The sequence below is a fragment of the Phodopus roborovskii genome, unplaced genomic scaffold (assembly GCF_943737965.1).
Source record: "Phodopus roborovskii unplaced genomic scaffold, PHOROB, whole genome shotgun sequence".
NCBI lineage: Eukaryota > Metazoa > Chordata > Mammalia > Rodentia > Cricetidae > Phodopus > Phodopus roborovskii.
Genome location: NW_026126433.1, coordinates 41,643,812 through 41,656,927, shown reverse-complemented (window position 1 = coordinate 41,656,927; position 13,116 = coordinate 41,643,812). Strand labels below are relative to the sequence as shown.

General features: G+C 57.8%; 7 non-coding genes across 7 annotated transcripts; 4 read left to right on the top strand and 3 right to left on the bottom strand.

Moving 5' to 3' along the window:
- Positions 1-162: 162 nt before the first annotated feature.
- On the top strand, positions 163-245 carry Trnal-cag (transfer RNA leucine (anticodon CAG)). The gene has a single exon. It is a non-coding gene; the product is annotated as a tRNA-Leu (tRNA).
- Positions 246-1,006: 761 nt separating this feature from the next.
- On the top strand, positions 1,007-1,077 carry Trnag-gcc (transfer RNA glycine (anticodon GCC)). Its single transcript has one exon. It is a non-coding gene; the product is annotated as a tRNA-Gly (tRNA).
- An 8,451-nt stretch (positions 1,078-9,528) lies between these two features.
- Trnae-cuc (transfer RNA glutamic acid (anticodon CUC)) lies at positions 9,529-9,600 on the bottom strand. Its single transcript has one exon. It is a non-coding gene; the product is annotated as a tRNA-Glu (tRNA).
- A 454-nt stretch (positions 9,601-10,054) lies between these two features.
- Trnag-ucc (transfer RNA glycine (anticodon UCC)) lies at positions 10,055-10,126 on the bottom strand. The gene has a single exon. It is a non-coding gene; the product is annotated as a tRNA-Gly (tRNA).
- Positions 10,127-10,790: 664 nt separating this feature from the next.
- On the bottom strand, positions 10,791-10,862 carry Trnad-guc (transfer RNA aspartic acid (anticodon GUC)). Its single transcript has one exon. It is a non-coding gene; the product is annotated as a tRNA-Asp (tRNA).
- Positions 10,863-11,347: 485 nt separating this feature from the next.
- Positions 11,348-11,430, top strand: Trnal-cag (transfer RNA leucine (anticodon CAG)). Its single transcript has one exon. It is a non-coding gene; the product is annotated as a tRNA-Leu (tRNA).
- A 761-nt stretch (positions 11,431-12,191) lies between these two features.
- Trnag-gcc (transfer RNA glycine (anticodon GCC)) lies at positions 12,192-12,262 on the top strand. Its single transcript has one exon. It is a non-coding gene; the product is annotated as a tRNA-Gly (tRNA).
- The last annotated feature ends 854 nt before the right edge of the window (positions 12,263-13,116 follow it).

Sequence of the window (13,116 nt, the reverse complement as noted above, 5' to 3'; positions counted from 1 at the left end):
GGCGAGGCCCGCGGCTTGAGCGCCCAGATCCGCACACGAGCCCGGGTGCCCCGTCGCGCCCGGTGGGCTGGGCTCGCGCGTGTGTGTGTGTGTGCGCGTGCGCGCCCGCGCGCGGGCGCTCCGGGTGCCAGCCAGGCGAGCGGCCTCGCGCCCACACCCGCCGTCAGGATGGCCGAGCGGTCTAAGGCGCTGCGTTCAGGTCGCAGTCTCCCCTGGAGGCGTGGGTTCGAATCCCACTCCTGACAGCTTCACCTTTTTGGACACCCGCAGCCCGAGAGACCGCGTCTCCCGCCTCCTTCCAGAACCTGTCTGTCCAGCGCCGCCACTCCAAGTCGCTCCCGCCTAGCAGCCCATCCCTGACGCGTCACACCGGTGCCCGCAGGAGCGCCCTCCTCTCCGCACCCACCAGCTACTGCTGGAGGGGAGCGGCTGGCGCGCGCGGGAGGGTGCAGGCAGGAGGCGGGCCGCCCCGAGCAGCCCGCCCGCCCGCCCGCTGCCAGCGCCTTCCGGGGAAAAGAGCACCTCGTCCACCCCGGCCCTACGCCGGGACCGGTTCGCCCAGCCCTCGCGCCCACCATCTCTCGCTTGCCCATTGCGTTCCCACCGACTCCTACGGGAGGCGCCCACGGCGCCCGTGCTGTCGCGCAGTGAGCGTCGAGGCTTCTCCTCTGCGCGGGCGACCATTCCCTGCGCACTCCTGGCAGACGCTGGGCGCACGCACAGCCGCCCGGCCGCCGGCTCGCCCGTAGGGCGGCCTGGACTCGTGGCCTAGGCGTCCGGGAGAGGCGCGCTCCCCCCGCAGACTGGCTCAGCCTCCGTGTGGGCCCGGGGGGGGGGGAACTGGGACTCTGCTGTCCGTGGCCCTGGCGCTCCCCCTGCCGGGTGCACGGAGCCCCGCGGGGCCCAGCAGGTACCTGTCAGGTGCCAGGGAAAGGGGAGCTAGCTGGAGGTGGGACTGAGGGCGAGCACAGGCTGTGACAGGCGTCAGGGGAGCACGTTGGCCATGGCATGGGTGGTTCAGTGGTAGAATTCTCGCCTGCCACGCGGGAGGCCCGGGTTCGATTCCCGGCCCATGCAGAGTCCTGTTCCTTTTGGTCCCGAGGCTCGCTCACGTGGTCTGTCTGGGTCCAGGAGCCTCCTGGCCAGCGCTAGTGCTAGCGCCAGCGCAGCTGCCAGCTCCACTCCAGTGATCCAGCGCCTGGCCACCAGCCTAATCGCCTCTCCTGAGCTTGTCCAGCCAACCACTGCATAGCTCTGCTACAGCAACACTCTCCAGTCCACTTCAGTGGGTTTCACACGCTTTCTCACGCTCCAGCACACACTGGCTCGCTCGCATCGAAGAGTCTCCATGTTTCTTTTATCGTGCACACGACACCACCAACACCCCACACCTCTAGTCGCCCCTCACACCGCACACTGCTGTCTGTCCCCAGGCAACCTGGCAGAATCTCTCTCTCTCTCTCTCTCTCTTTCTGTCTCTGTCTCTGTCTGTCTCTCTGTCTCTCCCTGTCCCTCTCTGTCTCTTTGACTGTGTCTCTGTCTCTCTATCTCTCCCTGTGTGTGTCTCTTTCTCTCTCAGAATGGAGACTTGCTGGACATCTCTTAGACTTGTCCCTAGCCCCAGACTTTTTGTGCTTCCTTGGCGAAGGAACACCCTGGTGGGGACGAGGGTGCCTCCTTTCCCCTATCGCATCACCCTGGACAACTTGGTAGACCCCTGAGAGCATCCCACCTCCCTTTGAGAATCGGCAGGTGGCGTTTCCTCCAGGTCTCTCAGCACGCAAACAGGTGGCTCGTTGAGCTATAACCTCTCCTCTCTTGGTTCATCCCCAAGAGCTCGTTTTAGTCTCAATATCACCATATGAAACATATACAACTGTAGTTGCTTTTTTTTCTTTTCTGTTTTCTTTAATAGTTTTACTCTTGGGGTCACTCCACCCTGCTCCCGAATAAATACAAGAAGGCTTATTCTTACTTATAACTGCCCGGCCTTAGCTTGGCTTATTTCAGGCCAGCTTTCCTGAACTTAAATTATCCCGTCTACCGTCTTGCCTCTGGACTTCTACCTTTATTATTATTATTATTATTATTATTATTATTATTATTATTATTATTATTTATTTTATATAACCAAGTCCATTTAAATGAAAACAAACATTTGTACACAATATTTGGTATTTGGGAATTTGGGCCAGCTGTTCTTTCCACAACTACTTCCTGCTGGTAAGAGGCGCTGTCATGGGGGATCCTAAGAATATGCAGAAATCCTGGCTGTAGTCTGTAAGACTGCTTTGTCCAGCTGTTTTGAATGTAGGATCACCGGGTGCTCTGTTTCAGGCGGTCTGGCTTGATCAAACCACATTATTCTGGAAGGAATCCACAGCTTTTCATTTTCTGTGAGGACAAAAATAGAAATCCTTTTCCCCAGTACCTTGTCCTTGAACTTAAATTTTGGAGTCAAAGCATTTTTTTTAATTAATTTATTATTTTACATGTCGATCCCAATTCCCCCTGCCTCCCTCCCTCCCTCCCTTGCACCCTAATCACCCCCTCCCCTCCTCTTCCCTCCCATCCCCCACCCCAATTTCATATGTAGGGGAATGCCAATCAGTTGGGGTCACGTTAGATCTGACAGGTCATGTGAAGTAGGGACTAGGGCTTCTCTCCTGTCTCTAGGTTAAGGCCGTTATCCCTCCATGGGGGATGTGCTAGCAAGGTCCTTTTGTGCACCAGGGATACATCCTGGCTCCACTGTCTGAGGTCCCTTAGACTGCTCAGTCCTTCTGTCTGAGACCCATATTCAGGGGTGCCTGAGTCAGTCCCATGCTGGCTTCCCAGCTATCAGTCTGGTGGCCAGTTAGCTCCTCCTTGTTCAGGTAAGCTGTCTCTATGTGTTTCTGCCGCCTGGTCTTGTCCTCTCCATCTGCATCTGGGTTCTACTTGGACTCAGGGTTTATATATGGGCGTTTGCTCCTGTTTCCAACAGGCATTAGTCGAGGGCCCCCATGGAGAAGTTAGTTGTTGATCTCACTCTCCGGGAAGGGCATTTATGGTAGCCTTTCCACGGAAGCTCAGATTGTTAGTTGGCGACAGTCTTGTAGTTCTCTAGACTTTTCTTTGTGTTCAATTTTCTCTTCAAACCAATATTGGCTCCCTCTTTTATGCTCTCTCTCTCTCTCTCTCTCTCTCTCTCTCTCTCTCTCTCTCTCTCTCCTGTCTTCTATTCCTAACCGGGCTCAATCTTCCTGGTGTTTTCCTCTCCTCCCCCTCCCTTTCTCCTACTTCTCTCTCCATTCGCTGCCCCACCCCCACTTCGCCTGTGCTCTGGGGGGTCCCTTCCCGGTTCTGTGAGGGACTTTATATGAATCTCTTAGAATACACCTTGTATCCCAGTTCCTCTGGTGGTGTGAATTATAGGCTGGCGATCCTCTGATCTAGGTCTAAAATCCATATATGAGTGGGTACATACTATGTTCCTCTTTTTGTGACTGGGTTATCTCATTCAGGATGGTTTCTTCAAGTGCCATCCACTTGCCTGCGAATTTCAAGATACCATCATTTTTTTTTTCTGCAGAGTAGTATTCCATTGTGTAGATGTGCCACATCTTCATTATCCATTCTTCAATTGAGGGGCATCTAGGTTGCTTCCAGGTTCTTGCTATTACAAATAGTGCTGCTATGAACATAGTTGAACAGATGTCTTTGTTGCGTGGATGTGGGTCCTTTGGGTATATGCCTAAGAGGGGGATTGCCGGGTCCTGTGGTAAACTAATTCCCATTTTCCCGAGGAACCGCCATACTGATCTCCAAAATGGCTGTATGCGTTTGCACTCCCGCCAGCATTGGAGGAGTGTTCCCATTTCTCCACATCCTCTCCAACACGGGTCATCATTGGTGTTTCTAATTTTAGCCATTCTGGCAGGAGTAAGATGGTATCTCAAAGTTGTTTTGATTTGCGTTTCCCTGATAGCTAAGGACGTGGAGCACTTTCTTAAGTGTCTTTCAGCCTTTTTGATTTCCACCGTATAAACAAACTGAAAAAGAAAAACCACATGGTTATCTCCCTAGATGCTGAAAAAGCCTTCGACAAAATTCAACACCCTTTCATGATAAAGGTCTTGGAGAGGTCAGGGATAACAGGAACATACGTAAACATAATAAGAGCAATATACAGCCAACCAACTGCCAACATCAAACTGAATGGAGAGAAACTTAAGCCAATTCCTCTAAAATCAGGAACAGGACAAGGCTGCCCTCTCTCTCCATATCTCTTCAATATGGCACTAGAAGTTCTAGCTAATGCTATAAGACAACAAAAGGAGATCAAGGGGATCCAAATTGGAAAGAGAGAAGTCAAACTGTCTCTATTTGCAGATGATATGATGGTTTACATAAGCGACCCAATAAGCTCTACCAGGGAACTCCTACAGCTGATAAACACCTTCAGCAAACTTGCAGGATACAAGATAACCTAAAAAAGAACAAAAAAAAAAATCAGTAGCCCTACCTTTTTCAGACGACAAAGAGACAGAGAGAGAGAAATCAGAGAAACATCACCCTTTACAATAGCCACAAGCAACATAAAGTATCCTGGTGTAACGCTTACCAAACAAGTAAAAGACCCATATAATAAGAACTTTGTGGCTCTAAAGAAAGACATTAAAGAAGATACCAGAAAATGGAAAGATCTCCCATGCTCTTGGATAGGTAGGATAAACATAGTAAAAATGGCAATCTTGCCAAAAGCAATCTACAGGTTCAATGCAATCGCCATTAAAATCCCAGCACAATTCTTCACTGACCTTGAAAGGATAATAATCAACTTTATATGGAAAACACAAAAGACCCCAGGATAGCCAAAACAACCCTAACCAATAAAAGAACTTCATTCCCGACGCTAAGCTCTACTACAGAGCTGTAGTTCTGAAAACAGCCTGGTATTGGCATAAATATAGACAGGTAGACCAATGGAATGGAATTGAAAACCCTGATATGAACCCACACACCTATGAACACCTGATTTTCGACAAAACAGCTAAAATTATACAATGGGGCAAGGACAGCATCTTCAACAAATGGTGCTGGCACAACTGGATGAGGGTGTGTAGAAGACTGCAGATAGACCCATGTCTGTCACCATGCACAAAACTCAAGTGCAAATGGATCAAAGTCCTCAACATCAATCCAGCCACAATGAACCTCTTAGAAGAGAAAGTAGGAGCTACCCTTGAACAAATTGGTACAGGAGACCACTTCCTGAACATAACTCCAGGGGCACAATCACCGAGAGACACAATGAATAAATGGGACCTCTTCAAACTTAGAAGCTTCTGTAAGGCAAAGGACACAGTCCACAAGACCAAACGGCAGCCCACAGACTGGGAAAAAGATTTTCACCAATCCTATATCCGACAAAGGGCTGATCTCCAAAATATACAAAGAACTCAAGAAACTAGTCAACAAAACACCAAATAGCCCTATTTTAAAAATGGGGTACAGAACTGAAGAAGGAATTCTCAATAGCGGAAATCAAAACTGGACTTCTACCTTTTAGCATTCTGTCTTTCCTTCTTACTGGCCGGCCGGCCGGTCATGCGGTCAGGTGGCTGGGCCCTGGTGTCCTCCTCCCCTTCTCCTTCTCTCACTCCTCACCTTTCTTCTTCTGCCATTTCTTCTCTCCGCCTGGCAGCCCCGCCAACTCCTCTCCCGCCAGGCTAATGACGGGTCATCTCTTCATTAGACCAGCCAGGTGATACAGGCAGCAAAAGAACAAAAGCAGCACATCTCTGCATCGTGTAACAAATATTTTCCAGAGTAAACGAAGGGAACGCATCTACAAGTAATATGGCACCGCACAGCAAAGAAATCCATAGATGCCGCCAGAACTCTGGAACATTTCGAACCTTCAACGTTCAGTCTCTTTAAACCAACCAGAGTCTCTTTCAAAGGTCCCTCGTCGATTGCTTTGTCCCTTCGCTGTGCTACCCATGGGCTTCTGTAAATTCCAATTTCCAAAAAAAAAAAAAAAAAAAAAAGTTTGTTTTTTTTTTTAACATCTTTTTCTTCAACACTGTTTACCTTGGGAAAGAGCAAAGAAGAATGGGGAAGGGCGCCCGATGCGATCACAGGAAAGCAAAACCAAAGTCCGACACTGTTCAAAGCCCAGTGTCTGTCATCTCCTGTTCACTAGCTATCTTGTGAGCGTGGGCCGTCACACTCACGCAGCCCTGCCATCCAAAGCACACGCAGTTTGCCTCCCCAGGCCAAGACGGGCTCCGTTCTAAGGCTGCTACTCCCCTTGGTGGTTGTCCTATCTCCAGGAGCCTCTCCTTGGCCCGTGACGGCCCCCGCTGGGCTCCCTTCGGGGAGTCTGAGCCTGCCACGTGGACGGACGTGCCAAGCAAGCCTCGGCCGCTCCCCATGACCCACTCCTTCGGTTGCAGTGTGCCTTCCGCTGCGCCCACCCGAGGCTGCGCCTTCACTCGTGTCTCCTCTCGGCCGCTCTTCGGGGGGCTCTTCGGGGACTCCAGACCCACCACCTATCTCCAAGCCTCCGCTGCTCTCTAGGATCCGTCCTTGCGCGCCTTCAAAGCCATCGCCACATAGCTGACTCGTGCACGTTCCCAAAATGTGCGCGCTGCTGCGTGGCTCCGCGTGGTGACGCTCAGCCTCTCCTTCAGGAAGCACCCCCAGGGGGTTTCACCTAGTGAGACGGCTCTCTCCTTCCTAATCATCGCTGGCTTCTCGGCTCCGGTCGAGCACCACCAATGATCGTACCTGAAGAGCCAAGGTTTCTCCTTGATGGCTCTGCCAGAGAATAGTCACGCGTGGTGCGTGGTTCCTCAGCCTCAGCCCAGCGGAACGACAGATTCTCCGTGCACAACACCGAATGACCCCAACACAGTCTCTAGGGGACTTTCCCAGCTGCCCTCTTGCAACTTCAGAGGGCAGAGCCAGAGCCCAGAGCCGGGGCTCCTTCGCCTGCCTTCCTCTCACATTCTCTTCCAAGCTCCCCGAGAGGGGAGGGGCGCAGTCAGCTGCTAGCAGAGCGCAGCCGAGCGGAGCCCAGCGTTCCCCTGCTTTGCGGGCCCACAGTTCAAAGGCCTTCTGCAGGCAGCAATCTTCCCGAGGGCACCGCGATCCATCCGGGTGGGGTCTGTCACAGCAACACCCAACTCCTGGCACCCGTTTCGGTCCGAGTTAGGGTTTCTCTTGTTGTGATCCAACACCAGGGACGCAAGCAACTTGGGAGGAGAACAGTTTGGTCCTCCTTAAGGCTCCTAAATCCCTCCCTAGCAGAGGGAAGCCCGGGTGGGAGGACCCGGGAGGCAGGGACTGCTGGCTGCAGTAGCTGTCGGAGGGAGAGTGCTCCCTACTGGCCAGCGGGCCCGCTGTCCCTCCCACACAGCTCAGGGCCACCTGCCCAGGGGTGGCACGCTCCTGGCCGCAACTCTCCCACCCCCACCCCACCTCCATCCGCGCCACCTGTGTGCTGTCCCCCGCAGCGATCACTCACTATCAGCAGGCACACACAACGCTGTAGAGACGGTTTCTCAATTCACATCCCCTCTCCCCAGAGGTGTCAAGTTGACAAAACCCAACTGGCACAGCGCGCCAAACTCGGATCCCTGCAGTTGGCCCCGCTCTTGGACACCTGCTGCTACCACCGGCTGGCCTAGCGGACCCCCACAGATGCGGCTGGCAGGCAGCGTGGGTGCCCATAAAGATGGCTGCACTCCATCTTGGCACAAGGGCAGAGAGTTCAAAGCTGTCAGCAAGTCACGGGACCTAAAGGTCAAAGGTGTGGCTACAGAAGGATGCTTTGGCCGTCTTAAGACTAAATAGCAACAGAACTGAATCTGAGGTGTGGCTACTCCTGACCTCAAGGCTAGGGAACAAGAAGTTGGAACTAAGGTGTGGTGACTGAACCCTTAGAATGAGTGAGGAAGAAAAGTCTGTTTGTTCCATGTACATGATACTGTGTTCCCCCTTTTGGTTAAGGTATATAAGCCCGGTGAAAAATAAACTCGTGGCGTTACAGTACTGACTGGTCTGCCCTCCTGACCTTTATCCCACCCAACCCCCGTCTCTGTCTCCTTCCCTCCCTCCCTCCCTCCCTCTCACCCCTCCCCCTCCCACCTCGCCATCCCCCTCCCACACCCCTCCAGCCCCCCTCTCTTTACTGTCTACAGCAAGCCTTTCCCTCATCCACACTCCCCGACTCAGGTACGGACTTGGGACCGCTGGACTGGCTCCCATTGCATGCCAACCGCTCCAGCCCATCCGAGACCGCTCCCAACACGGGAACTGCCCTGTCTCCCGGTTCCCGGGATCGAGAGGGCTTCGGGACCAGGGAAGAAGTACAGTCGGGTGGGGGAAAGGCAACGTGTGTGCTCCCCAACGATCTGCGGGCGTCTCCCACTATGCCAGCGTTTACCGCTCAAGGTCAGCCTCTGTGCCCAGGACCCGCTGGCACGGTCAGGATCGACGAGACCCGAGACCCGGCAGTGAAGGCAAGCGGTGCAGGGGCTCAAAAGTTCCGCTCCGCTTTCGCGACTCAGGCCGGCGCCCGCATCCCCCCACCCCCACCGGACAAAGACCTGCAGAAACCGTGGGGTTGCAAATGCCAGGCTTGGCCTCAGCTCTCCCCAGCCGCTCTGGGGGCTTTCTAGGAAACCGGGCCTCGACTCAGGTCGTTCGCTGTCCGTGCCCCCTCAGCCACGGCGCCGCCTAAAGGAACCACACCATGTGCTTTGGGCTGGGATCCGGCCATCTGCCCCGCACTAAACCCTCCCCACAGCATCCACACCACACCCGGAACACCCTCTCCATCACCATCCAATACCAAAACAACCACCACAAACAATCACCAGGTCACCTGGAGTTTAGTAAGAGGCGCGCGCGCGCACACACACACACACGCACGCACGCACACACGCACGCAAACACATAACCCCCCCCCCAAACACACACAAAAGTATAATGGAAAAAAAAACCGCTACACTTATTGGAAGTGGCGGTTGAGTTGTGAAGAGCAGGGCAGAGGTCACAGGGAGCTTGTGATACAGGTGATCCAGATGAGGCAGGTGGGACAGGTAGGGAAGCTTGGACAGGTGGGGCCCTCCAGCTAGAGGGTTTCTTCCAGACCTAAGCGCAGGCGTGGGAGTCAGGTGGAGACTCGGTGGGCTCCGTGAGTGGCTCGGAAGCGTGTGCGGCCGCGTGATGGTGGCGGTGTGTGAGCTGGGCTGGATGGGATGCGGGCGGCTAGGCTGAGCTGGACAGGTGCAGAGTCGGTGTGGGTGGGCGGGTGTGGGAAGCTAGGAAAAGGTTGGAGTGAGCAGAGAGGAGGCTCATCTTGGGGATGACCGTGTGTGTGTGTGTGTGTGTGTGTGTGTGTGTGCAGAGCAACAGGGGCAAGCGGCCTCACGCGCTCTTGGGCAAAAGGGAGGGAGAGGCGGCGAGGCCAAGGAGGTTGGCAAGAGAGAGGAGGGAGGTTATGGTGCAGAGAGGAACAAGAGAGTAGAGTGCTTCCCTGACCGGGAATCGAACCCGGGCCGCGGCGGTGAGAGCGCCGAATCCTAACCACTAGACCACCAGGGAGCGTCGCCCGCACCCGACGGTCCCGACTCTCGCCTCCCGGACACAGACGCACAGCCAGCCTCGCAGCCAGTGCCACAGCCAGACTAGCGGCCGCCCGGCCCGCCTGCTACACACCGTCGCCCGGCATTACGCGGCTGCCGTTCGGCGCTCGCTCGCCGCCTGCGTCCGTCCCTGCCATGCCCGGCGTGCGGCGTCCGGCGTCCGGTGGCCTCTGCCTCTTCGCCGGCAGGGTGGGAGCCACCTCCCTCCCGGATTAGACGCAGTTCTCCTCCCGCTCGCTCGCCACAGCCTCAAAACGTCTAGCGCCTCCTTCTTTGGGGCAGGAGGGAGGGCGGGAGGTAGCTAGGTAGGTCGCGCGGTCTCCGCGACAAGGGGGGAGAGAGAGAGAGAGAGAGAGAGGGAGGTGCCAGACTGGCCACTCTGGGCCCTGGACCTTGGCAAAAGGGGCACAGCTTGCGTTGGCCGGGAATCGAACCCGGGTCAACTGCTTGGAAGGCAGCTATGCTCACCACTATACCACCAACGCCCTACCGCCGGGGAGCCACGCACACGACGCCGGGGACTGCCAGCAGACGGCGGACACCGGACACCGGACACAGGCGCCGTCGCGATCGCCCGCCTGACAACTGACTCCCCGCGCCCGCCCGCCCCACGACGGGGCCTCAAGCCCAAGGCCAAGGCCAAGGCCAGCGCCAACCCCAACCCCAACCCCAACCCCAACCGGGTTCGGCCGCCGCGCGCCGTCCCACGCGCGCCTCCCGCACGCACACAGCCTGCCTGGCGTGTGCGGCGCTCTCGCCTCCTGACCGCAGTCACCCTGCGCGCCAGGCCGGGCCAGGTGACGCCACGAGGGTCACGAGGGCCACAGGGACCAGGGAGCACCCGGGACCGCTGCGAGCCGGCAGCTCACCACCCGGACCCGCCTGGCACGGACCTCTGCGCTCCGCGCTCCGCGCTCCGGCCGCGCGAGTCGCACGCCGCCGCCGCTTCGTCGCGAGGGCGGCGCGTGCCCAGGCTACAGGCAGAGCGCCGGGCCAGGTGACCGGCGAGGGACCCGAGGGCCCGGTGGCGGGTGGGCATGCCTGGCAGCGGGCGGCCGGAGCCCGGCTCTTGGATCCCGTCGCGCCCGAGTTGGGGTCGGGGGCCAGCGTCCCCGGGGCCGCCCATCTGGCTCAAAAAGGATGCCGTGTCTCCCCGTCGGGGAATCGAACCCCGGTCTCCCGCGTGACAGGCGGGGATACTCACCACTATACTAACGAGGACGACGACGGCCACGACCACGACTAACGGGACGCCGACGCCGGTCCCTCTGGCGGCCTCCGTCCGATCCAACGCCGACCTCCGCACCCAACCCCAAAGCCACCGTCTCGCGGCCAGAACGCCGCTCGCCACAGGAGGACCCGGACGCTCAGCCCGCTGCGACCGCCGCGTCGCCAGGTCCCGATCCCGCCCCGCCCCGCCCCGCTGCGGAGCCGGGCTCAGCAGGACAGCCCGAGCGCGCCACACACGGCCGGCCCCGCGTCGGGTGGGGCGCAGGTGCGGGGAGCCGGTCCGGGACCCCGAGCGGCTTGGGCGCCTACGAGCGTCTCGACGTCGGGGCGAGGCCCGCGGCTTGAGCGCCCAGATCCGCACACGAGCCCGGGTGCCCCGTCGCGCCCGGTGGGCTGGGCTCGCGCGTGTGTGTGTGCGCGCGCGCGCGGGCGCTCCGGGTGCCAGCCAGGCGAGCGGCCTCGCGCCCACACCCGCCGTCAGGATGGCCGAGCGGTCTAAGGCGCTGCGTTCAGGTCGCAGTCTCCCCTGGAGGCGTGGGTTCGAATCCCACTCCTGACAGCTTCACCTTTTTGGACACCCGCAGCCCGAGAGACCGCGTCTCCCGCCTCCTTCCAGAACCTGTCTGTCCAGCGCCGCCACTCCAAGTCACTCCCGCAAAGCAGCCCATCCCTGACGCGTCACACCGGTGCCCGCAGGAGCGCCCTCCTCTCCGCACCCACCAGCTACTGCTGGAGGGGAGCGGCTGGCGCGCGCGGGAGGGTGCAGGCAGGAGGCGGGCCGCCCCGAGCAGCCCGCCCGCCCGCCCGCTGCCAGCGCCTTCCGGGGAAAAGAGCACCTCGTCCACCCCGGCCCGACGCCGGGACCGGTTCGCCCAGCCCTCGCGCCCACCATCTCTCGCTTGCCCATTGCGTTCCCACCGACTCCTGCGGGAGGCGCCCACGGCGCCCGTGCTGTCGCGCAGTGAGCGTCGAGGCTTCTCCTCTGCGCGGGCGGCCATTCCCTGCGCACTCCTGGCAGACGCTGGGCGCACGCACAGCCGCCCGGCCGCCGGCTCGCCCGTAGGGGCGGCCTGGACTCGTGGCCTAGGCGTCCGGGAGAGGCGCGCTCCCCCCGCAGACTGGCTCAGCCTCCGTGTGGGCACGGGGGGGGGGGAACTGGGACTCTGCTGTCCGTGGCCCTGGCGCTCCCCTGCCGGGTGCACGGAGCCCCGCGGGGCCCAGCAGGTACCTGTCAGGTGCCAGGGAAAGGGGAGCTAGCTGGAGGTGGGACTGAGGGCGAGCACAGGCTGTGACAGGCGTCAGGGGAGCACGTTGGCCATGGCATGGGTGGTTCAGTGGTAGAATTCTCGCCTGCCACGCGGGAGGCCCGGGTTCGATTCCCGGCCCATGCAGAGTCCAGTCCCTTTTGGTCCCGAGGCTCGCTCACGTGGTCTGTCTGGGTCCAGGAGCCTCCTGGCCGCTGCCAGCTCCACTCCAGTGATCCAGCGCCTGGCCACCAGCCTAATCGCCTCTCCTGAGCTTGTCCATCCAACCACTGCATAGCTCTGCTACAGCAACACTCTCCAGTCCACTTCAGTGGGTTTCACACGCTTTCTCACGCTCCAGCACACTGGCTCGCTCGCATCGAAGAGTCTCCATGTTTCTTTTATCGTGCACACGACACCACCAACACCCCACACCTCTAGTCGCCCCTCACACCGCACACTGCTGTCTGTCCCCAGGCAACCTGGCAGAATCTCTCTCTCTCTCTCTCTCTCTCTCTCTCTTTCTGTCTCTGTCTCTGTCTGTCTCTCTGTCTCTCCCTGTCCATCTCTGTCTCTTTGACTGTGTCTCTGTCTCTCTGTCTCTCCCTGTGTGTGTCTCCTTCTCTCTCAGAATGGAGACTTGCTGGACATCTCTTAGACTTGTCCCTAGCCCCAGACTTTTTTGTGCTTCCTTGGCGAAGGAACACCCTGGTGGGGACGAGGGTGCCTCCTTTCCCCTATCGCATCGCCCTGGACAACTTGGTAGACCCCTGAGAGCATCCCACCTCCCTTTGAGAATCGGCAGGTGGCGTTTCCTCCAGGTCTCTCAGCACGCAAACAGGTGGCTCGTTGAGCTATAACCTCTCCTCTCTTGGTTCATCCCCAAGAGCTCGTTTTAGTCTCAATATCACCATATGAAACATATACAACTGTAGTTGCTTTTTTTTCTTTTCTGTTTTCTTTAATAGTTTTACTCTTGGGGTCACTCCACCCTGCTCCCG